This window comes from Chiloscyllium punctatum, chromosome 6 (genome assembly GCF_047496795.1).
Source record: "Chiloscyllium punctatum isolate Juve2018m chromosome 6, sChiPun1.3, whole genome shotgun sequence".
NCBI classification, from domain to species: domain Eukaryota; kingdom Metazoa; phylum Chordata; class Chondrichthyes; order Orectolobiformes; family Hemiscylliidae; genus Chiloscyllium; species Chiloscyllium punctatum.
In genome coordinates this window covers 49,094,124-49,121,053 of record NC_092744.1, presented here as the reverse complement: position 1 = coordinate 49,121,053, position 26,930 = coordinate 49,094,124, and the positions used below count along the sequence as shown (strand labels likewise).

General features: G+C 38.4%; 1 protein-coding gene across 8 annotated transcripts in view; it reads left to right on the top strand.

The window, feature by feature from the left end:
• The window catches only part of LOC140478939 (inactive N-acetylated-alpha-linked acidic dipeptidase-like protein 2), a 950,375-nt gene that overhangs the window by 406,086 nt on the left and 517,359 nt on the right, over window positions 1–26,930 (top strand). The window lies entirely within an intron of this gene.

The window sequence follows — 26,930 nt, the reverse complement described above, 5'->3', positions numbered from 1 at the left end:
TTTCCCCATATGACCTTGAGAATATGACTATGGGAAACTTTCACACAATTGATGCAGGCTCAGTGACATTCTCTGCATATGCCATCACTTGGATTGGTGTGGCAATTATTTATTTTTTTGCTGATTCCTAATTGCATGTGGTTGCAAAGGCACCAACCTTCTCCCATGCCAGTATAAAATCAAATCATTAAAATTGATTCTGATTTGTCATAAAATCATTTAATTCTGGGAGAGTACTTAAGGCTTATTCGGTGATTCCTCCAAACAATTGTTCAATATTTTGAGTAAAATCACATACATAAGTAATTGCTTTCATACCTCAAACTCAATACTGAGAAAATCAAAGGCAATTCCTTTAGCAAATGCCAAAAACCCTTCATAGAGCAGTAACAAATTACTGCAGATGCTGAAATCTGTACTGAAAACAGATACTGGAGATCACAGCAGGTCAGGCAGCATCCGTGAAAAGAGACCAAGCTAGCATTTTGAGTCTAAATGACTCTTCTTCTAATGAACGGTCACCTAGACTCAAAATGTTAGCCAGAAACTCATTAGCCAGTCTGCAGAGTGACCAATTTCACCTTGAATCCCATCCCTCTAACTACTATTTCCAGCTAAATCAGACTAATTGAAACATTGTTCTTCTATTCAAAGCTGAGCTAAACTTCTGATCCCATGTCCTCTCCGTTATGAACACCAGCCATTTCTACCTTTTGCTCATTTTTTCTCCCACCTCAAATCATCTATTGTTGACATTTTAATGCCGTTAGAGCTGGTTACTAAGCTCCATGTTCTATGAACTTCAGCTCAGTGTAAATTCTGCTATCCGTATTCCATAGGACAACAAATTTCACTCACTCACTATCTTTGATCTTGCTCACCAACATTAATTTCGGTCACCACCCGCTTTCAAATTCTAATCAGTGTCCGTGACATATCTACATTTGTCTGTTCCCATTCCAATCTGCCAAACCCTCCTGAACTGAGTTGCTTTAATTTCAGTGTGTCATACACCCATTCTTGCCATTCTTTGATTGTTGGCAGCTTTGGTTCTAACTGCCTAGGTTCCACACATTGGCATTGTCTCTGCAAATACTTCTGTTTCGACCTTACTTTCTTCTTCTAAGATCCTCTTTCAAAAATGTTTCTTTGCAAACTGTTGGTATCTCCTTTTGGCTCAATTTGTGGAAATGTTGTTTAATATTCCTGAAAATGGAACTCCAGTCTGACCAGAACATTCATTTCCTAGTTTTCCTGCAGTTGTTTACTGTTTATTGCTGTCTTAAACATCTGTGAAGTGTGTCAGAATGTGTTCCTGCTAAAAAGATAGAATATGAATGAAAGCTGTAGTAGTAGCAATCGTCGTAGTAATAGTAGCTTTGGTTGTAGTAGTGAACCTAGCTGTAACAGGAGGAGTAATACTTGTCATAGTATTGGACAAGCTTTCCATCTGACTGATTTCAATTTCTGAGTAGCTTTCCCTTTCACTATGGGACATTCTGCACCAATTTTTGATGTAACGGTTGATCAGATGACTGGCTGGTAAAAGAAATTGCTATAAAGTAGGAATGATGGTGACACATTCTTGATGGATTTTTTTCCCCCAACTGCATTGAAATTTGATGTTAACGATTGCAGAGTCTGGCAGTTGTAGCATTTATCGTTACAAAGACTGATTCTACGTAAGATCAATCCTAGAATATTGCAAATGAGTTTTGCCAATGTCACATAGAACAATGTCTGAGTGCTCAGCAGGGGAATAAATTGTCTGTTATTAATGTATTAAGCAAGTGGACCTTTGTTTTTGAAGTCCTAATTTTTCCTGAAGGTAGCAAATAAATTTGTATTTTTATGTCTATCCCTGTATAGTAGTTGGCTGTTTTAAATTGGATTCCTTTTATAGTCATAGAGTCACACAGCATGGAAACAGATCCTTTGGTCCAACTTGTCCATGCCGACCAGGTTTCCCAATCTAAACTAGTCCCATTTCCCTGCATTTAGACCCTCTAAACTTTTCCTGTCCATCTACCTGTCTAAATGGTTTTCAAAATCCTGATACTGATATAATCAGAAAATTCTGGATGCGGATAGCATTTGTGAAAAGAGAGACAGTATGTTTTACATCCACAAATTGTCAATATTCTTGCCTCAGTCATTTGCAGAATACATTTGACTGACTGGTCAAAGTGCCATCCTTCACCTTTTTGCGTAAACTCATTCAAAACTCTGCTTCCTATATTCATTCAATACCAAATCATGCTGTCAACCATTGTAAGTTTGGTGAATACTAGGGAAGGCAAAGGAAATGTTGGCCTTTATTTCAGAGGAAGTGGATTATAGAAGTAGGGGGAGGTATTTTTAAAACTTTACAAGGCATCAGTCAGACCAGAGCTGGAATTCTGTGAACAGTTTTGGGCCTCTTACCTAAGGAGAGATACACTGGCATTGAAGAGACTCCAGAGAGATTCACTAGGCTGTTACCAACTGTAAAGGGGCTGGTTTCTGAGGAGAGATTAAGTAGCTCACCTTGTACTCAATGGAGTATAGAAAAATGAGAGGCAATCTTATTGAAATATACAAGATTCTTAAAGGACTTAACACGGTGGATATGGAAAGGTTGTTTCCCCTTATGGGAGAGTCTAGGACTAGAGGGCATAATCTCCGAATAAGGAGGTGCATGTAGAAGACAGAAATTTCTTTTCTGAGGGGAGTGAATCTGTGGAATTCTTTACCACAGAGGACTGTTGAGGCTGGGTCATTAAGTATATAAAGCAAAGATAGACAAGTTTTTAAACAGCAAGGGAATTAAGAGCTGTATGAAAAGGCAGAAAAACAATGTTGAGGATTATCAGATCAACAACGATTTAATTGAATGGGAGAGCATACTCAATGGGCTGAACAGCCTAATTCTGTTCCTTTGTCTTGCAGTCCTATGACTTGACTCAGTTTATTTGATGTCATCAAACTTATTAACACCCCCTATAGATTAAATAAAAACCTATTTTGGCTGTTAAAATAAAACTCAAAGTGAATAAACAGGTTAAGATTATTTTAAATGTTATTGATAATGTACATAGCAAGTGAAGTAAAGCTCCCATTACTTTGGCACAATGCAGTTAAGATTTAAGAAGATGACTATCAAAATAATGACTGAAGAGAGATAATACAAAAATGTTTTCAAGTTTATTCAAATTCAGTATATGCATTAACAGTCATAGATATGTCTTCTTGTCATCATTGAGTTGGCACGTCTGTCAGGACAGTAATGTGATAATGCAGAAACTATTATGAGGAAGGGTCACTCAACCCAAAATGTTAACTCTGATTTCTTTCCGCAACCTGCTGAGCTTTTCCAGCAATTTCTGTTTTTGTTTCTATTTTACAGCATCCACAGTTCTTTTGGTTTTTAACATGATACTACAGTTGGCCTCAGTCTATATTCTAGGAAGGGGCAAAACCAAGACTGGCCCTTGCTTGAAAGCCTTCCACTGTGTCTATTAGTATGAGTTGCAGTGGCCCTTTCTAGTGCACAACAATTATTTTCCAAAAAGAAAGTTAAAGGATATAACTGGAGCCAATCTCCCTACTCTTAATTTTTAAAAAATAACTGTATAGGGTTTACATATTGCAAGCAATGTACCAACGAGCCCAAAACTGAGTTCAATTTACTACTGTACATTGGAATGCCAGTGTATCCTCACTAACCTAATTAAACACAACTAATATACAATGAAGACATGTTCAATATTCAAAACATGAACAATGATCATTGACTTTATTATTGGAGGGCTATTGCTGCTTATAGAATTATACCCTGGATTAGTCAATTGATTTGGAAGGAGGAAGAAAACTTGCTAATGAATAGAGAAGAGAAATGATTATTAATCTGTTGCTGAGTTGTAATGCATGAACGTATAAAGCTTGTAGTCAATATTGGTAGCAAAACGCTTGCTGAAAAATAAATTACAAAGCCCGCAAGCAAGTAACATGAAGAGCAAAGAGAAAATGATATAAATGGAAGCAATTATATGAATCATCTCATCAAGAATTTGAGGTGGCAGAAGAATTGAGTCATTTAAATGCAAGATGAAATTGAAGTGAAAAATTAATCATTTGTATCGTATTGTAATGATGTACTGTGCAGTTCATGAGCAGGTTCAATTTATACTGACATGGTTTCCTGGCAAACCCTGATAATTTTCGTTAATTGTTGGGAAATGGTGCAATGGGTACCCAATAGAATAAATCTGGTTCAGGGAATGAAGTCACAGTTGCTGTTTAATCTTTGATTATAGATTATTCCAACTTCATTTTTGTAAATTCTGGTCACTGGTGCTTAATATTTAACACTATTGATGTTGTTATGACCACAGCAAGCATGTTGTCAAGTTGTCAATGAATTACATGTTTGATCAGCTCATTTATACAACCCAATTATGACTTGAAGTGATTCAATTTTAAAATAACAAGCAACTCAGTTTTATGCATTCTAGAAGATACAAAAGTTAGTTTGTCTTGAAAGTCATTTAAATAAAACCAAGTAAGACTGTTATCTGAAATAACTACACAAATCCAAGTGTCCTGTCATCAATTCACCCTTTATTTACTTGTGCACAGTAACACTAGTTGTGGCCAGCCAACTCCGAGTCAGCCGCCTGAACTGAGAAGATTCTAATCTCTTTGTTATATTGGTTAGCCAGGGCTTTTCTGATTGGCCAGGTTAACAACCCAAACTAATGGCCTCTTAGTCAACAAGGCCAACCTTCTTCCAATCAGTACATCTCTAAAATACACATTCAGAGTAATTGAAAGTATCACTTCCTGTGGTGAAGTCACTTCCTGTTCTTTTTCTTAGGGGGTGGTAGATGGGATCTAACTCGATGTGTTTGTTGATAGAGCCCTGTTCGGAATGCCATGCTTCTAGGAATTCTCATGTGTGTCTCCAGATGAGGAAGAACACCACTTCGACTGGGACAACCCATCCATCCTAGGACAAACCAAACAAAGACACGCACGAGAATTCCTAGAAGCATGGCATTCCGACCGGAACTCTCTCAACAAACGCATTGAGTTAGACCCCATCTGCCACCTTCTGAGAAAAAGAACAGGAAGTGACTTCACCACAGGAAATGACCACCATAGGAAATGATATCACCAGCCCAAAGAAACCCAGACATATAAATAGAAAGCAGGACTTATCAGCAGTGCTTCGCCTGAGGCCCACTGAAGATGTTACCGAGTAGGGTGACGAAATGTCTGGAAATGAACCTTCCCGCTCATCTAGCAAATCTACATCCAGAACCTAAACCTGAGCTACAGATCTTCTCAAAACTCACTATTTCTGTTGTTTCAAATTTCAAAATTGTCTTGTAATTTCTTTCTGAGAAAAACACAGGCTAATGCCAATACAAACTAAAACACTTGAGAGGAATCATATGTCTTCAGAGGTCCATTTTGTAAAATGTATCCATTCTAAAGATCGACTGTCTTTCTTTGCAAAGTATTTGGTATTATAATTATCTAGACATGACAATACAAAATCCGTGCCTCCAATCAATCTTTTCCTTGGGTGCATTTTTTTCATTCATAATTGTTGTCTCTCTCCAACAGAATTAGGTTTGGAGTAAAATAAGGCTTCATAATGTAAATGAGTGAAAATAATGTATGTTATTCAAGGATGGTCTTCAGGGTATAAGTTGTACTGGTTAAAATTACAAATTTGCAGGCTCAAGAGTGTCAAATAAGCAATTGTTAATGTAAGCAATTAAAACAGTCAAACTGAGGTAATATGTGTCAAGAATGTTGAATATACAAGTATTTTTCAATGACTCAGAGTTTATACATTCCATTTATCTTAATATGCAAAAGTTGCTTGCGCATTTCTTTCATGAGACATTCAGGTGAGCAGTGTTGCTGTGATTGATGTGCTTTGAAAATATTTCCCTAAAATTTTGATGTGCTTTTTGAGCTTTCCATTGTTTGTCTTCAGACTCACCATTGGCTTCTCATGCTCTGAATCTGTATCATCTGCACTACTCGTCCTTTATTGTTAGTTTCATTATATTACATGAAGAACAGCTGCGGTGAAGAGTTCTTTCTGGACTTGGAGCAGTTTAAAAGTTCCTTGGTTATAAATTTCTTCTTGAAGTTCCATTCATTTATAATCAATGAAAGTAGTTTAACTAGATTTAGATTTATTTACTTCTGTCACTTGTACCAGGGTGTAGTTAAAATGGATAATGTCGCCACATTCCAGCACCATTTTGGAATACAGAACAAATTACTAAATAAATCGTATAATTAGTACAATATTGAATAAATTAATATTACATTGATATTACTAAACTGAGATAGCTTCCAAAGTTCATCCTTCCCTTTCCATAGACTTCACCTTCTCTGCCCTTCCAGTCACTGATGTCCGACATTGTCCCTGGAATCCCAGGGACAATGTGCTCCTTCTCTGCTGCCACTGGCACCATCACTTCAACCATTTCTGAGCTGGAGACGATCACACTACATAGGACCTGCACCTCCTCCAATGCTGGACATTGACTGACAGGCCCTTAGTCCGAATTGATCAACAGCATTCTGGCCTGTCCTCTGATGCCACCACCCAAGATGGAGCAGGGATGGAGACACAGAGCATGGGCGCACCACAGGAGGACATCATAAGGAAGCCCAGAGCAACCAAAACAAAACAAAAATTACTGAGCTGGAAAGACAACAATGAAATTCTTGTGTATGTGGCAGAACCTGCTGCATGAACCATGAGTGGCTGAGCCCCAATCTATTCTTTAAAAGTAAATCATATCAGTGATATGAAAATTGAATTGAAAACAGTAACTGAAGAACAACCCTTTGGTTTGACTTTGAATCCTTGTTAGCACGTGATAATTTACAAATAAGCAAAGACATGGAGATAGAATTATCAACTCTGGTCGAACACATTCCTGAAGTTTTATCATGTGACCTCCTGCTACTGACTACTTTGCTTCCATAGTCCTGCAGTCAGTTGCACAACATGTCTATTCTCTTGGTACATTGCCTCCCCGTGCAAATTTGAAATCAAGCAGAATTATTGTGAACTGACTGGATGATTCATGACAGTGTCCTTTTCTCCCCCTCCTCTATATTTTTGTAACTAATAAGCCAAGTTAGTTAAAGAAGTAAAGCCTTGTTGATGACAGCTATATCCAGTGATTGATTTCAATTCTTGGGACCCTAGATCAATCCTAAAGGATTAGGAACCCAATTGGGAGATTGAAATATTAGGACTGTTTAATTCACACTTCATTTCCAGGGCTCAACTCGAGAGCTTTATTTGTGAGCAGGTATTTTGTGAGTTTTTACAAATGATTGGTGCCTAGCAAATAAGATAGCAAGAGGCAAAAATTTTAGAAGTGAGAGCACAAGCCTTTTTTCAGTGAAAAATAAAAAAAAGATTATTGTGGAACTTCAAAATAAAGTCTGGAGATTGTTATTGAAAATAAAGTGCATGATTTACATTGTGTGGAGAAATTCAAACATCATGGTTTTTATGAAGGTTCAAAATGTATTAATATTATTTGACACTTCGAGTTCTAAGGTGGAAGAGTTTTGCTTTCTAATTTTTGTCATTTTAAGCATTGAGTTTCAATAGAATTTATAAGAAATTGTGTGTTTTTAGTTAAAAGACCAGCAAACCAGCTGAGAAGATAATTGTTAGTGCATTTGCTGACTGGAGTTTTAAGACCCAGAGAGAGAGAAGTCAGAAGTAGGTTCATTCAAAGAAAAGCAGTGCATAACAGCATAGGTGCTGTTGTTAGCAATCTCTGAACAGTTGCGGGAATGAGATGTGGTTTGGCAGGAGCCTGGGAGAAGTCCTGAGGTGCTTAGAAATCAACAAGAAGAAAGCTGCAGGAGTGGAAGGCTGAGGGTGTGTTACAAACATCCTACATGGCTGTTGAAGGTCTCAATTTAGGGAATTCATGTTAAGCAATGTGAATTGAATTGAATGACTTGTTTTAAGGTCCTTGGTGTTGGGGACAGTATTTGAAGAAAATAACATCTAATAAATACCCAGAAATCTGCTGAAAAGGAGCTTGTTATAATTATACTAGTTGAGCAAGACACTTTAGCCTGGAGATGGGAGTGACTGTTCTGAGGTTTGCATGTCTGCAAGATTATTACTGGTATGAAAGGATTGATGCTTTCTTTCAGTTGTTTGTAATGAGGTCAATCTAATTGTTCCTATCTGGGTGTAATAATCCATTTGTTTTCTTTTTATATAATATGCTTTTATGCTGCTTGTTAAGAGTACTCTTGTGGTCAGTAACTGGCATTTATGGTTAACAAAAATAAAAATAAAACTTCTAGTCTGTAAAATCAGGTTCGCTCTGGGATCTGACTTGTCCAGTATTACCATCAGCTTGGACGATGACAGGTTGATAATTTGAAATTTGAGTCGTTAGCTGTGGGAATCAGGAAGGAGAACATCAAAGTAATGAGTCTGGAAATGACCAAACCAATATACTGCTAGTAAGACTTCATAGGTTAGAAATAAGATAATTTTACAACAGTACAATTAACAATTTAAAGCAGAAAATGTTGAAAATGCACATCAGATCTCATTGGAAAAGTAAAAAGAAGGTTGATGTTTTGTGATTTTTGTTTTGGTCATCATTGCTGTAGAGAAGAGCTTTCATCTGGAACTGTATTCTGTCCTTTCAGATGTTGATAAAACCATATATTTCAATCTTTTATGGATTCATTATTTCTGATTAAGCTGCTGAATTCAAAATTCTTAATGAAATTTGATTTTCTCAAAACAATTGTAAGAATTCTTGGCTTTTATCCATAGGTATTAGACAATAAAATGTTCTATTCAGTCATGCACAGCATGTTCCAGGTTCAAGTAATAACCTATTTGTCTCTTTCCTATCATACCTATTGTATAATAACATTATACAATGATTCATTCAGTTTTTGGCAAACATGTTGTATTTATGAGACTATCCTTTAAGTCCAGAGTGACATTAGAAAGACATCTGGAAAGCATCAATCCTTTCATACCAGCAATAATCTTGCAAAAAAGGGGGTGGATTTCTTGAGCATGACAGAACTTCTAAGAAATTAGCCTCTGGCTAAAGTTGCCAGGGGGATTCAATCTAAAAACAACAATTAAAATTAAGGTAAATGAAGTGATATAATGCTTTAACCCGTTCTCCTGGACAGTTCTAATATACAGAACTCATGTGAGGAAAGGCAAACAAACCTCTTTATCCAAAGATCAATTTTCTGTTTGGCAGTAAGAGGGAAAACAGATGTTTAGAAACACTTGGGGAAGAAATGTGCAGCAAGCTAAAAGGCACTGAATCCTAATAGTGGTGGGAACAGCTTGGGCAGACTCAAGTGCTGAGGCGTTTGTATCAAAGGAGCAGACCATGAACCAGGTGATTGGTCTGTGAGAAAGGAATTCTAGAATGTTGTGCCTTCAGGATTTGACATGACCTGGATGCGCCTCATGTTGGTAACCATATCTGGGATGCCAGATTGAATTAGGCAGCTGCTGTATGCTACTTGAGGGTCGAATTGTTTGAGTTAGAGAATTGTGAGATCATATGTACTGAGGGATGATTTTGAGAACTTTGAAACTATCTGCATAATAGTGCTTGTGATTTTGATTGGCCATTTAAAGTGAAATTCATCTTGTCATTTGAGATAGCATTAGTCTATTAATATATGCTTAATTTTGTTAGTTTTGGATTCAATAGTTTTAAGAGATATTGTCTGTTGATTCCTTTGTCAAGGGTTTTATTTGGAATCCCTTTCATTTCAGATATTAATCCCCAGAGGGATTATACCATACTGAGACTTGTGTAGTAAAATAAATATTCCAAAAATGTCAGAAGAGCTAACACTTAATTTGGACTTCTTTATGCAAGTGGCCATGCTTCAAGCAGCAAAACATGTGGTTTAGCTGCTGTTAATTATTTAGAGTTATTTTAGGAAACTCTGAAGGACATTTGCAGTCGACCTTGTGTTTCTGATATAGGTGAACAAGTCTAACTTAAGTATCAATAACTTTTAGAAAACTCTGAGCTCAGACAAATTTCTTTGAATTCAGACAAGAAGCAGGGTTTGACATTCCCAGAGCACAGATTGCCATGGTTTTGAAATTTACAGACTGCTCAACCCATAGTAAAGCTTCCTCCTGAGTCTAGTCAACAAGAGTGGTTAAAGCTTTTCAGAATTTTACATTTTCAAATGTTGCCAACTAGTGCTTGCTCTGATGACCAGAGAGTGAACGTTCATTCCTGAAAGGAGTGGTACAGTAATGATTAATAGGTCATTGCTCAATGTTGTTCTTGTCATAGCCATCTCAACACATTGGTTCAATGTATGCAGGCATCTTTTGTTCTGCTGCAAAGACCTAGAGAGTTAGCTATCCTACAGAGAATGATGTTATCACCAGGTAGATAATCCCTCCAGTATTTTGCATACTTACAGCTGCATTTATGTGTTATTGCTAGAGGAGGCTATGACTGAATCTCTTTTCCATGGCTAACTCTCTCGTGATTGAGATGCAGGATTCATGATATATGCTGGTTGGTAACACTACCACCTAGGGAAAATCTGTAATTGCAAATATGGAAATTTGGGCAGTTCTGCCATATAACAATAGCTTCAATGCCAGAAGGTAAGAGGTTACCCAAAGGAGACAAAGATTCCAAACATCGATGCCTGATCTGTTTTTTTGTTTTACATTTGAACTGAACCAAACCCAAAATTACAAGAGTTCAGGAAGATAAAAGAGGAAGATATGGACAGCACTGAGCTCTCTAACACTCAAAACAAATTCCTACAGGCTTTTGAATACCGCTTTGACCCTTATCCTGGAGACTTCTGATATATTTCACATCACAATACTGCCTAATTTCAAGCAGAGTGGCAGAGGAAAACGCCACCTTTTGACTTTGGGTCAAAGTTTCATTGATGGAGTTGATAACCAGCTTTTCTGCTGATTCCCATAATCATTGTGTGTGGACAAAAGGAAAGAAAATCCGACTCCCCACTGGTGGAAAGATTGAGAACATGAGGGCATGAGTTGAAGAAAATAGGCAAAAGAGGTATTGAAAGCATTAGGAGAAATTTATTCAGACAGTGAGTGGTTAAGAGCTGGAATAAAGTTGAAAATCACACAACACCAGGTTGTAGTCCAACAGGTTTATTTGGAAGTACAAGCTTCAGAGTGCTGCTCCTTTGTCAGGTAGCTAGTGGGGCAGGCACCTGCACATCAAGATCTGGAATGACAATACGGTGGAGGTAGGTCCAAATGGGGAATTGAAGACCATTTATATTATTTGAAAAGGAAGAACTTGCAGGGTTCTGGGAAGAAGGCAGGACAGTGTCACTGGGTACATTGCCAACTTGGAGAACCTTCACAAAAACAATGGGCCAATTGGTTTCTTGCTATTGTGTAACAATTTTGTAATTTTATGATTCTTTGAAAAAGAGATTATGAATCTCCATGTTTTACTCAAGAATAGAATAGTACAAAATTGTTCATAAATTTAAACTTTTCACAAATTATCAAGAAAACATACTCAAATTGTGTTATAGCTTAGAAGATGACAGTGACAGACTGGAAGTCTGAAAGAAATTCCAAATGGTCTATGCATTACCTGGAAAACTAAAGCTAGACATGGTTGAGAGCTTTTGTGCAGTGAAGGACAAAGGGTTTCCACCTGTTGTGTTTGCCTAAATTGTCTGTCTTAACTGCTTACAGAATTCTGCATTTAAATAAATTCTTTGTTTTATTTGTTGGAACTTGACTTGAAAAGGAATTGAACTTGGCAGTAATGAGAAATGTATTAAGATCAGTACCTATACAAAGTTGTGTTTTGCAATGAAACAAGTTTGATGTGATTCTGATACAGTGCTATGTTTATTTTCTGTGCAGATTTTCTTTGTAAAATGCCCCTATGAGGACTCTCTTCCACAATTATGCAGTGCTCTATGTTTAAACTTGCATATTTTACAAGACAGTTTTGTGGTTATTGGAAATCACCTCTCATCCTGCAGATTATTGAGTAGGATCACTTGCCTATGAATTGTGCTGTTGGAGATTGAGCTTAATGCTTTTTCCTTCAAGAGAAAATGATTAGGGTTGAGTTGAATAAAAATTAGATTCTTATGGAACTCCTATATCCGGTACAACAAGTTGAATGATTGAAAAGCCTATTCTTGCTCTTGCATTTGGTTTTTCTAATATTGAAAATAAAACATGGCTTTCGCCCCAAAAAACTGCAACACACTCAGACTGCATTAATGACCATTAATTGGTTGATTTAAAGACTGTGACCGCTTTGCAGACTTTTGATTTTTGTTTAGATGCAATGACCTATTAAGCACACTTCAAACACATTTAATTTTATTACAATTTAATTGTACTAACTACAGTATACCAATGCAAATACCAAATGGTTTTGTATATAGCCTTTTTAAAATATAATTTAGAGTTATTTAAAACTAGGGTATTTAAAGGTGGTGAACTTGACACTCCCTAAAATGCTTACTTTTTCTGATAAGCCCATTTTAAGATGTGCTGACAAGGCTGCATTCGGTTACCAGGTTAGATACTATAAATACAAAAGTGAATAGCAAAAGACATGGCTAAATTGATTCCTTTTGCATTGGTTCACATCAGATTTTACAATCCATAGTATGTAAATACTTTTATCTAAATGGGAAGACAAGTTTCTTCTCAAAATTAATACAATGTGAGCCCACACCGCTGCAGTATCCAAATGGAAAACACCATTGCTTTGCCATTCTAAATCCTCTTCAAATTACATTTGTTTTCCCTCTTTGTTATTTTGTTGTTGCATAGACTTAACCCTTTTTTTCAAACACCTAAATACTCTCTGGGTCTCGCAGTATTGTATCATAATGTATCCTTACTCCGTATTTGAATCATGTAGAATGAGGATTAATGATTTTCTTCAGTTTTCGACTGAAAGCACTGAATGGTTCCTGTATTTTGCTTGTGTTCACATTAGATGGCTTTTCTTACATGTGAAACATTTCTTTCACAGTTGAATTCAATTGAAATGTATCCTTTGTTCTGAAGACCAATCCAGTGCCACAGTTCTGACTGCAAATCAAATAAAATTATTCATAAAAATATAAAAGAGGTTCGGGACATCAGTATGCACTGTGAAGGATGTAGGCTCAATGTGACATTACACAGAACTTGCTTAGAGCCATGCGAAGCAAAGGGAGAGAAAAAGAGAGACTGAAGGTCAGGAGTTGTCTTGAACAGGAAAAGGAAAGCAGGCTGGATGCATTCAGTAGTATCAGTGCTGGTCGAAAGGCAAGTCACCAGCCTTTTCTCTTGTAGCAAGGAAATGGACCAGAATGACTGTCACATGATTAAAAATATAGAGTGAAAGAGAAAATGGAGATTGAAGTACTGCTTAAATAAGAGGAATTAGCTGAATTGTCACTCTTGACTGGGGACTCTTTTAAGTAAAATCTCTAAAAGTCACTGACAACAATTTGATTGTTTCTATACCATTGTCTTGATCTTTGGATTGTATATTTCTCTGGGTCTCGGGCTAGGAATTCACTGGGCTTCATTTGTCAAGAAGCTCAGTGTATCAATGAAAGGAGGCTAGACAGCTCTTCATGCAAGCTCTGTCAAAAACAGGCTTCCTTTTTAAACCCCCAAGATTGATTCAGCTGAATCATTAAAGTTAGAGATAGTGTAAGTTAACGCAATCTGTAAGTATACAGAATCATTTGAATGCGATACCTTAAGGTTTCAGCATTTCTCTAATTGCAAATTTCTGAAGTCCTAAGAATTGTTAAAGTACAGTGTATCAGAGTTCAATGTAGATTTACAAGAAAAAAATTAAGCAGCCACCAAACTGAAAATAAATTGCATTCTCAAAACATTAGTCATTGTTTTGCATGTTTTCCATCATTATAATGGGTACTTAATTTGAAATTTATCACAATTCTATCACAAGACACTAGTTAGACAACAACTAGAATACTGTATACAGTTTTGATCCTCATATGTAGGGAAAGATACTCCAGTACTAGAGGATGTCCAAGGGACATTCATTAGGTTGATCTCAGGCATGGAGTAGTTGGGTCAGTTGGGCTTGTTCTCTTTGGAGTTTAGAAGAATAACTTTATTGAAACATACAAGATTTTAAGGAAGTTGACAGAGAAAGTGCACAAGATTGTTTCCCCTGTGGGAAGCCTTCACACCGGAGGGCATAATCTCAGAGTGATGGGTCACTCATTTAAGACCGAGATGGGGAAAGATTTCTTTCCTCAGAGGTCAATGAACCATTGGAATGCTTTACCACAGAGGACTGTAGAAGCTGGGTCATTAAATATATTCTAGGCTGAGAAGAAATCAAGGTTGATGGGTGTAAGGTAGTAAAATGGAATTAGGATTGTTAGATCAGCCATGACAGAACAATCTCAATGGACTGAATGGCCTTCTTCTGCTCCTACATCTTAATGTCTATCCTTTTCCAAATGAATTTCAAGATCAAAACTCAGCAACAGTCAATGAAAACAGAAAATATTTATTTAAATGACAAAACTCTTGTCATACACCTAGAACATTTTAATTATTATATGTGGATATGCCAATCAAAAGATAGCATAGTTTTCAACGAATCTTCTTGCAATCCTATGCTTCTTTGCCTCTTTTACCTGAAGCTTACTTTTCTGTCTGTCAGGCACAACATCTTGTCTTAACTTCCTTCCTGTGGATACTCCTTCCAAAACGAAGCTTACCAGGTCACATGGGCCAGAATTTCTTATTTTCCAAGGAAATTGAATTGGAATCAGATGAGTACTTGAACTGATGTTGGTGCTACCCTCTGGCAGCTGTCGGGTCCCTTATGAAGGACTGGTTGCTAATAACCTAACCCTGTCTCTTAAAGCTGTCTAGTTAAGCACATATACTGCGTTTGCTGCTGCAGCGGCTGGCAAGTACTGTAGGTGTAGCATTGATATAGCACAGTGCTGTTGGACTTCCATAAAGAAGTCCTGAAAACTGAAATGATGTGTGAGTTGTTTGAACTGTAGCAATGATGATGTGATGAGTCATAGAATTCCTAAGGTGCAGACAGGTGCCATTTGGCCCGTTGAGTCTGCACTGACCCTCCAAAGAGCATCCCATATCTCCAGCATTTACAATAGCTAACCCACCTAGACTGCACTACACAAGGCCAATCCACCCAACCTACCCAGTATCGGACTGTGGAGGAAACCACACAGACACAGGGAGAAAGTGCTAACTCCAAACAGACAGTTACCCAAGGCTGAAATCAAACCCAGGTTCCGGTAACGCAGCAGTGTTAATCACTGAACCATCATGCAGCCATAACGATGTGGTGGGCCTGGTGGATTGTTATTGCTGACTTGCTTGTCTTTCATACACTGACAGCCATGTGTTGAATTAGGTGGAAAAAGATGTGATTACAAATGTTTTATTGTAAATCTATAGTATAGTATTTATGTCAGTTTCCACCTTTCCCCTCTGGACTCTTTCCCTCTTCAGAAATCAACCCTTACTGGGAAAGAACTCCCCTTTTTTCTGTAAACACACCACCAAATGAACTAAACAGTGACAAAGAACAAAATGGAACTGATTTCTTTATTTAAAACTTACCATCAAGTCACCTAGTTAGCAAATTAAAACAACAAATTTACAAGCAATGGCCTGCAAAAGCAGTGCAACAATAACAAAAAATAAAGGAAGGTTGGGAGGGAGGGAGGGTCTAAGTTAAAATGGAGTAGGAAGGGGAAGTGACGCCCGCCTCTCTAAAGGCTTTAAGGATGCTGCAGATGCTCCATTTCCAAGGACACCATAAGGCACAAATGTAACTTTGGAAGTGTTGTAGGCAGTCAGGATTTATAACTCCCTGAACAGCCTGCTGCCTGGAGCTGTTGGTAGCTACATTACCCAGACCCATGAAGGATGGTGTGATCTGCCTGCACCCCTTTGCACTGGAGCTCCAAAGATCAGGAGTTGTGTGACTGAAGTCCAACCAAAGATATCTAAGAGAATTAAGCAGGGGGGTGAAAGTGCCAATAATCAACATATATGTGGTGCACGGATTCCACAGCACCGCAAACTAAATTGAATTTATTCTCACATGTACTGAGGCACAGTGAAAAGCTTTGTCTTGTGAGCAATACAGGCAGATCACAGAGTTAAGTAGCATAGATAAGTAAATAATAGGTAAACAGTGGCAAAAACAAAAAACACAGGTACAGGCGAATGTTAAGAGTTTGTGAGTCCATTCACTATTCTAACAACTAAATGGTCTTGGTGAAAGTCTGTGAACCACCTGAACCTATAGTTACACAGGACTGATGCATAGAGAGCCCTCCACTGTGAACTCGATGTGGGGTTGGGGAATGGGATGGATGGGGTGGGTCTGAGAGAATTGCTCTTTGGAGGGCCACAGCAGACTCGAAGGGCTGAATGGCCTCTTTCTGCAACAGTAAGGATTCTATGATTCCCTGATTCTGAGCTGTAAATTTCAATCTTTAATAAAAATCTACCTGGTTCTCAGTCATGTATGACCAGAAATATTGTTCATCTACAATCTATAATTCAATGCAAGTTTGCTGTTCAAACCCAATACACATTTGTCAAGTACTTATCAATAGTAGCAGGCTATAGTATCCCTCCTTTCATACTGTGCTAATTATTGCTATCATTCATCAATGTCCAATCTGTTGGCATATAAAAAGCCATATTCAATAATGGGCTAATCAGAGAACAGATTTTCTACCACTGTAGAGAAGCTTCAGAGGAGACAAAATTGATTTCTTCTGATTAATCTATTTTTATTTCACTTGAATGTATAGCTCATTAATGTTCCAAAATACAGGATTTTGGCAAAACAAACACCTGTAACAAACACAAGGAGTTAGCCAAGACAGTAGTTCTCTGCTTATTTTTGGCTACTGGTTTCCTGCCTAAAAATTACTTTTTTTATTAAAAGCAGTCCAGATAAAAATAAGAACAGAAAATTCTGGAAACACTTTCCAGATCAGGCAGCATCTGCAGAGAGAGAAACAGTTAATGTTTCGATTGATGGCCTTTTGACAGAATAACTTTCCCCAGTGGAACACTCTTCACTTCCTTACCTTGACTGTCTTTACTTGCAACTTCATCAAACTGTCTCATATTGCAGCATTTTTATTTAAATTGTGAGCACTGAGAAAAGTTGATATTGACAGTGCAATGATATCTTGTTGCTATCTTTATTCATAAGAATCAAAGAAACAGAGCAGAATATAAACTTTATTGAGCCAAAACTTGGCACGCACAAAGGAAATATTTATTACTGCAGGTGGCCTGGCACTTTATGACTGTACTCAGGAGGTGGCATGAGGTCTGACAGATAGCTAAAGGCATCCTAAGGCAGAACTTTTTTTTAAATAAAACTCTAAATCATGGTGAATGACTGATGGGTGATGGAATCAACATATAGGAAATAGAAATAAATAAATGTTGTACAGATATGGTGCTACAGTACTCCTGGCTTCTACCACAGCCATGTATGTTGTTGGGATCAGCAATTTAATAAAGAAAAGATTTACAGCTAAGGCAAAGATGAAGGAGCAAGGAGGCAGCATGCATCGTGCATCATGATAGAGGAAGAGTATAGGAGTGGAGAGAAGGAAAATGGATACTTAATGGGGGCTCAGATTATCCAAGGTGAATTATCAAATACTTTGCCACATGAAAGGAAGGAAAAGGGAGATTATAGCATCTGGAGATGTACAATATATAACATGCAGGGACCTGTAAAAAAACAAATGGGCAATAATAGATGTCAGATATACCATCATATAATGGTGTCATTGTAAATTGAAGGTACTGGGAACAAATGAGTAATTCTAGACCTATCTTACGTGAAATTATACTTAATTCAGTATGATTTCTTGATTGTGGATAACAGCTTGACTATTATTTAAGTATTATTACATGTCTTTTTTTAAATGAGTAAATCAATTGATACACCCCCACTACCTTTCCTGAGCTGTGTTTGTTACAGTCATACAGACCTCTGTCGATCAGTTTTAACCAGAAAGGTAGATGGGAAGTTTGCAGCAAATAGTTTTTGCTATTTTTGTAAATTCCGCGGCTGAAATAATGACACAAGAACATTTGTGCAGGGAGATTTATATGTTAAACAGAGCTCAAACATTTAAGGGTGCTTTATAAAATATAAACCTCCTAAATTTGATTTTACCTGCAGTTTATCAAACAGAATGATCAGAAACTTTGTTCTGAACTATTGAGCCTGAGACATCTATTTTGTTGCAAGTGAATTGCTTTATTATTTACTGGTGTGTTCTTTATCCAGGGATTACAAGACATGCAGGTTATCTACAATTTTAAATGACATACTTGCAAGACAATTTCTGAAATCTGTGTTTATATGTGTTTCTTTCAGTCAATAGTTCACTTGATAACTCTAGTGTATTAGTGTTATACAACAAACAGATCTGTAACAGACTAAGATATAATGAACCAGTATTAATGTTAGGAGCATTGCACCACAGGTACTGCATCTTGCTGATTTCATAGCATGCCATAGGAAGTCAACTTGTAGAATAAATATTTGATGCTTAGTTCCATAATACCATGAGATACAGGTGCAGAATTAGGCCATTTGGCCTACGTAGTCTTGTTCCACCGTTCAGTTATGGCTGGTCTGTTTCTCAACCTCATCTCTTGCTTTCTTCCCGTAAACTTTGATTCCACTACCAATTAAGAACCTATCTATCCTGTCTTAAATACACTCAGTTACTTGGCCTCCACAACCTTCTACAGTAATGAGTTCCACGGATTCACCACCCTCTGGCTGAAGATATTCCTCCTCTCAGTTTCAACAAGTTATCCCTTTGCTCTGGGACTGTGCCCTCGAATCTTGGTGTCTCCTACTCTCTCTTCCACATCCACTCGATCCAGACCCAGAATCCTCAACCACTCCTCAGAGGACAAGCCCTTCATTCCTGAAACATTCTTGTAACTGGACCCACTCCAACACCATCACATCCTTCCTCAGACACTGGATCCAAAACTGCTCACAATATTGCAAATGTGGTCTAACCAGAGCTTTATACAGCATCAGCAATATATCTATGTTCTTGTATTCTATCCCTCTTGAAATGAATGCTAACATTGCACTTGCCTTCCTAACTGTCAACTGAACTTGCATGTTAACCTGAAGAGAATCCTGAACTAGGATTCCTAAGTCCTTTTTTGGCTTCAGATTTCTGAAGTCTTTCCACATTTAGACCATAATCTGTGCCTCTATTCTTCCTGTCAAAGTGCATAACCTCACACTTTTCCACATTGTATTCCATCTGCCACTTCTTTGCCCACTCTCCTAGGCTGTCCAAATCCTTCTCCAGCTTCCCTGCTTCCTCATCCCTACCTGTCCCTCCATTTATCTTTGCATCATTGTGAACTTAGTAACAATGCTGTCAGTTACTTTGTTCAGATTGTGAATGTATAATGTGAATATTTGTGGTCCCTACACTGACCCCTGCAGAACTCCTGTAGTCACCAGTTGCCATCCCTGAACCCTGGAATATTATACCTGAACATTCAAAGAGAACTTCAAACATTAAATCTTCAAAGGGACAGAGGCAGGTTAAACTGGAGTGTGATCCCATGCGGCTACAGAGATACTGAGGGGCTGATTGACACCCCTCTCCATACTCAAACCCTGCTTCTGTGAATTATGTCCCAAACTGCAGACACGTTTATCTTTCTTTTTCAAGAGTGCACAAGAAGAGTTTAAATCCAGGTTCACTCCTCGCCAATATGTGCTAGAAGATGATGATGTAAGCTGTGATGATCACAGTTGAGAAAAACTCCTTATCATCCTTGTACTGCAAGTAAAAATAAAGGAGGTCTTTCACTTTGCTGAAGCCAGAAAGCAACTGAAATTACAATTGAAATGTAAAGGTCAAAGTCCTCTCAGTTGACCTGCAAAGAAAGAGGTTCAATCATATTTAAGTTAATCGCTCATCTACTAACGTGAATGCTAATGGTACCGCCCAATGTAATGGCCACAACATTTCTCTATCTACTCTTCATGAATGATCCAGACAGTTTTACATGTCTTTTAACTTTTATCTATTTGTTTGGACTTGCCTCTTGTTTCAAATCTGGTTGTATGTGCATCACAATATTATTTCTCCTTGCATTTCACAGTTAATAAACTCAAGAAAAAAATGTCTCCTTTTAAAAATAATTCCAACTGGCAGAAAAGCAGTCACAATTGATGGGGGCGTTTCATCTTAATCTCAGTGTGACCAATGGAAAGGGCAAGTGAAGAAAGAAGGTTAGGCAGTTAATCTCTCCTCACTAAGTAGCTTGATAATTTTGGGTCTCCTGTCTAGAATTGTAATAATTGGGGAATCTTACCATTGGCATCAGTTTTGGGGAACCAGAGTCCCCACACTGGCAACCTATCAACTTCCAATCATTTCTGACAGAAATGTTAGTAAGGGCGCTAAGATAAGCATACTACATGTACACCATAAATAGCACTCAGGACTACTTCTGACTTGCTTTTCAACTTTCCATTTTGAACCCAGCAGGTTGTTCCTGCATGAGGGCACTCCCCCACTCTGCTTGTGCTATTTAAACAGATCAACATGGGGCCTTCAGTGGGGATGCTTCAAACTTTCTTTCCATATTCCAGAGTTAGTGGAGGTATTGTACACTGTGTTGTTGGTAGAATTCTGAAAGGTTGTTGGGGTCAGAAGGGAATGGTGCAGGATTTTAACCAAGAGTTCAATGGAATTTGCAAGCCTGTGTGCAGAAAACTTTTCTCAATTGCGAGCTAGAGTGCTTGTTTTCTTAACCTGCCAATACCTGAGGTGGTGAGTGTAAGTGCAAGGTAAATCACAGTGTTGTGCATCTTTATTTGCACTTATACACATTCTCCATATTGAGACTGTGCTGGTTGGTCAGGCTGCTGGACTTGGATTTGAAAGCTTAAGTGTGGAATACCTGTGTTTATGTTAAGCAAAAGGTCCATAGTCGCACAACCTGCAGCTTACACTTAAATAGCAGGAAACGTATGAGGTTGGATTTGCAACAGTGCATAAAGCGGAAACCATCTTCCTGGATTTTTCATGCAATGGTCTTAAGTCACTGCTAGCCAAATACAATTCAGAAAGAGATTTAACACATGTAGGCATTACACTGTCCACCGTCTGTATTAAGAATATAAACGATAAGAACAGGAATAGACTATAGAATCCCTCAAGCCTGCCACACCAATGAACATGGTATTGGCTGACCTACATTTCCTGTTTACTTAAGATCATAAATCTATCTATCTCAGCCTCAAATGTATTCAGTGATGGACTGTCCACAATCCTATGGAGTAGAGATTTCCGAGGATTCACAGGCTTAGGAATAAAGAAGTTTCTTTCTTCATCTCAATACTAAATAATAATTTTTTAACCTGCCCTCCCATCCCAGTTTTCCCAAGAAAACTGTGTCCTAGATCTCTTGCCAGCTAGAGAAAGCACCTCTCAGTCTTGAACCTGCCAAGCCTCCTCAGAATCTTCTTTGCTTCAACGAAATCTCTGTTCATTCTCCCAAAGGCTGAAATTACCTAGCAACTCACTATATTACAATATCTCATCAAAGAAAACATTATTTAGTGCTGCCTTCTGGTAAGGACATCCATTGTCAAGTAAGAAAGAAAGAAGAGTGTAATTGAATATGTCACAATGTGTTCAGGTGACATACTTGAGAGAACTGAATAATTGGAAGAATGTAGAAGCTGTGCGATGTGTCTCCAAGTCTTGCACCATGCGTGAGTATGTAAGTTTGGAATAAATAAAGTCAGGCCTGAGTCTGATGACTCTGTGAGGTGGTTTGTGCATTGAGCAATATGTGATTACGGTTCGATGGATAGGTGATGGAATTCGGACATTCATTTCACTGAACTTAATCATTCCTAGGAGGTTATGAGGTGCTGCAACCGGGGTCTCTAGGTCATACCCCTTATAATGAGGCTTCTAGCTATCTATTCCATACTCTGTTGCAGTGTCTGCTATGGGGAAATACTGGACATTTGTTGAAATATGAGCTCCTTTGTTAATTCTAAACATATTTACAATTTGTTTTTGCACTTGCTACTCCATTGCGACACAGAAAACCAGTGAGTCCCTCTCTGAACTGCTGTTCTATTGGTAGACATATTCTCTCTCTGAAACACTCTTGTTGACAGTCATTATTACTGCAGCCTGAACGCATCTTCCCTTGAAGAGGTACGGACAAAGCTGAGTTGTTTTTGCCAAATACTCAACTGGGTCTGGTACTGTATGCAGCCAGTGAGCAACATGTTTGAAAGTTTCCCTACTCTCTGTCCTCAACTAGGCACAAGGTAAATGTACTTCACGATTCCTGTGTCAATCATGGGACTCATCAAATTTTGACCCCTAAGTTTCTAGATTGGCATTCAAGGAATAATGCATTGATGTAAACCATACTTGAGATGGCATTTGTATAGCAGTAAGGTTTCACAGTTTCCTGTGTTTGTTGGGTGATCAAATTAGTAAATGCAACTAGGCAAAAGTGAGGACTGCAGATGTTGGAAACCAGAGTTTAGATCAGAGTGGAGGCTACCTGCCTCGATACCTGATGAAGGGCTTTTGCCCGAAACGTCGAATTTCCTGCTTCTCGGATGCTGCCTGACCTGCTGTGCTTTTCCAGCACCACTCTGATCTAAATTACTAAATGTGTCTGCGAACTATATTGATTTTGTGTGTTGTGAAGAGATTTATCAAAAACTCTGAAATCAAAACTTATTACAATGATAATGAAATGTTCTTATTTCACAGATACTGTCAGTGCTACATATACTGTATATGCAATCTGCTAAGCCTAAATTCTGCTGCAATTGGAGTAATCTAGCAATGATTTATACTGAATAGGTGATGAAGGACTTCAGTCATTAATGGCAAATGTTATTTTTTATTAGAGTCATCTGAGTTATATGACTGTGAAATAAATTCTTGAATGCACATGCTTAATTATGAGTTATCATTCTTTCTATTATGTCACATGAGGTCTGATTCTTAATATGAACAGTTTTGAATATTTTATGGCTGCAACTGCTTATGCAGTTGTTTGGTGAAATTGGACAGATGATGAATTAATTACCTTGGATTCAAGGCTTGATTTTCAATTGCCATGCCTGCTACTGCTTACTAACAGCACAATCATCTGAAAGGTTTTCAAAGGCTAATGTAACCACTGTTAATGTCGCCCGTTCATGTTTCTACAGCACTTCAAATATAATTGAATTTTGAAACATTTGGAGATAATTTGATATGACATTGTTAAGGGCAAATATTATAATGAAAGCTCCTGGTAAATTTATCTTTAGCAGTCTTCACTTGGACAAACACGGAAATCTGATGTATATCTTCTTAAAGAAAATCGTCTTTAGTGATATTTTCATCCTTGCTGCTTTTTCAATTTCATGGGTCGTTTTGTCAAATTTGCTAAACTTATGTCAAACTTGCTAACTGCCTCTGATTGACAAGTCATGGCTTTTGTATTGACAAGGCATCCTAAGTTTCTTGATAATTGCAGCACATTTTTCCAGAGGCCTCTCCACACTGACTCCATTTACTTTTCAAGTAAACGGTGAGTCAAAATGTCAGATTAATGTAATGCTGCTGAATCATATGGGAAGAAGTTCTGTGGAAAAATAAAGTAATTTACAACGTTATTGGTATTTTCAGCACACCACTTGTTTGATTCTGCAGCATAGAGCTAGAGCCAAGCCTACTGCTTTGTTATTTACTGTTTCATTCCAACAGAATTTAATGCAAGTGAGTTTTTTTTTTCGATTCCGTACTCCCAACTGGTGTTGTAAATGTGAAATCAGTTTGTGTGTTTATAAATCATTATGCCACTGAAGCACACCATTCAGCTCATCAAGTGTGATGTGGCTCTCTGCAAAATAATCCAATTTGTCCAATTCCCCTATTCTCTCCTTCTCACCCTGTGAGTTTTTTTCTCCGTGTCTATCCAACTTCCTGTTGAAATCATTGATCATCTCTGCATCCAATGCACTTAGAGTCAAAGAGTCCTAGAGATGGACCACATGGAAACATACCCTTTGGTCCAACTCTTCCATGCCTACCAGATATCCCAACCTAATCTACTCCTACCTGCCAGCACTCGGCCCATATTCCTCCAAACCCTTCCTATTCATATACCCATCCAAATGCCTCTTAAATGTTGCAGTTGTCCCAGCCTCTACCACTTCCTCTGGCAGCCCATTCCACACATGCACCACCCTCTGCATGAAAACGTTGCCGCTTAGGTCTCTATTAAATCTTTCCCCTCTCACCCTAAACCTATGCCCTCTAGTTCTGGACTCCCCCACCCCAGGGAAAAGACTTTGTCTATTTACCCTATCCATGCCCCTCATAATTTTATAAATCTCTATAAGGTCACCCCTCAACCTCTGATGCTCCAGGGAAAACAGCCCCAGCCTGTTCAGCCTCTCCCTATAGCTCAAATCCTCCAACCCTGGCAACATCCTTGTAAATCTTTTCTGAACCCTTTCAAGTTTCACAATATCCTTCCGATTGGAAGAAGACCAGATTTGTACGCAATATTCCAACAATGGCCTAAACAATGTCTTTAACAGCCACAACATGACCTCCCAACTTCTGTACTCAATACTCTGACCAATAAAGGAAAGCATACCAAACACCTTCTTCATTATCCTATCTACTTGCGATTCCACTTTCAAGGAGCTATGAACCTGCACTCCAAGGTCTCTTTGTTCAGCAACACTCCCCAGGACCTTACCATTAAGTGAATTCCTGCTAAGACTTGCTTTCCCAAAATGCAGCACCTCACATTTATCTAAATTAAACTCCATCTGCCACTCCTCAGTCCATTGGCATCTGTTCAAGATTCCGTTGTAAGCCAAGGTAACTTTCTTCGCTGTCCACTACACCTCCAATTTTGGTTTCATTTGCAAACTTACTAACAAATCTCTTATCCAAATCATTTATGTAAATGACAAAAAGTAGAGGACCTAGCACCGATCCTTGTGGCACTCCACTGGTCACAGGCCTCCAGTCTGAAAAGCAACCCTCCACCACCACCCTCTGTCTTCTACCTTTGAGCCAGTTTTGCATCCAAATGGCTTATTCTCCCTGTATTCCATGAGATCTAACTTTGCTAACCTGTCTCCCATGGGGAACCTTGTCGATGCCTTACTGAAGTTCATATAGATCACATCTACTGCTCTGCCCTCATCAATTCTCTTTGTTACTTCTTCAAAAACTCAATCAAATTTGTGAGACATGATTTCCCATGCACAAAGCCGTGTTGACTATCCCTAATCAGTCCTTGCCTTTCCAAATACATGTGCATCCTGTCCCTCAGGATTCTCTCCAACAACCTGCCCACCACCAGCTCACTGGTCTATAGTTTCCTGGCTTGTCCTTATCTTCTTTCTTAAATAGTGGCAGCATGTTAGCCAACCTCCAGTCTTCTGGCACCTCACCTGTGACAGCAAGAGGCCCAGCAATCACTTCCCTAGCTTACCACAGGGCTCTAGGATACACCTGATCAGGTCCTGGGGACTTATCTACTTTTATGCAATTAAAGATATCCAGCTCTTCATTCTCTGTAGTATGAACATTTTTCAAGATGTCACCATCTATTTCCACAGTAAACACTGTTGCAAAATACTCGTTTAGTATCTCGCCCATCTTCTGCGGCTCCACACAAAGGCTGTCTTGCTGATCTTTGTTACCCTATTGTCCTTCATGTATTTGTAAAAACCCTTTGGATGCTCCTTAACTCTATTTGCAAAAAACCTATCTCATGCCCTCCTGATTTCCCTCTTAAATATACTCCTACAGTTTTTATACTGATCTAAGGATTGACTCAACCTATCCTGTCTGTACCTGACATATGCTTTGTCATCCAGCAGTCCCTATATCTATCAGCCTTTTCTTTCACCCTAACAAGGATATACTGTCTCTGGATTCTTGTTATCTCATGTCTGAAGGCTTTCCATTTTCCAGCCGTCCCTTTACCTGCGAACACATGCCCCCAATCAGCTTTCGAAAGTTCTTGCCTGACACTGTCAAAATTAGCCTTTCTCCAATTTAGAACACCAACTTTTAGATCTGGTCTATCCTTTTCCATCACTACTTTAGAACAAATAGAATTTTGGTCGCTGGCCACAAAGTGCTTCCCCAAGGACACCTCAGTCACCTGCCCTGCCTTATTTCCCAAGAATGGGTTAAGTTTTGCACCTTCTCGAGTAGGTACATCCACATACTGAATCAGAAAATGTTCTTGTACATGTTTAACAAATTCCCCCTCCGTCTAAACCCTTAATTGTTTAAACAATGTTTGGAAAGGTAAAATCCCCTGCCATAACCCCAGCTCCCCCCCACCTCCCGCTGCCAATTATTCTTATAGATAACTGAGATCTCCTTACAAATTTGTTTCTTGATTTCCCGCTGACTATCAGGGGGTCTATAATATAATCCCAATAAGGTGATCATCCCTTTCTTATTTCTCAGTTCAACCCAAATAACTTCCCTGGATGTATTCCCTGGAATATCCTTGCTCAGTCTAACTGTAATGCTATCCCTTATCAAAACCGCCACTGCCCCTCCTCTCTTGCCTCCCTTTCTGTCCTTCCTATAGCATTTGTATCATGGAATATTAAGCTGCCAGTCCTGCCCATCCCTGAGCCATGTTTCTGTAATTGCTATGATATCCCAGTCCCATGTTCCTAACCATGCCCTGAGTTCATCTGTCTTCCCTGTTAGGCCTATTGCATTGAAATAAATGCAATTTATCAGTCCTGTCT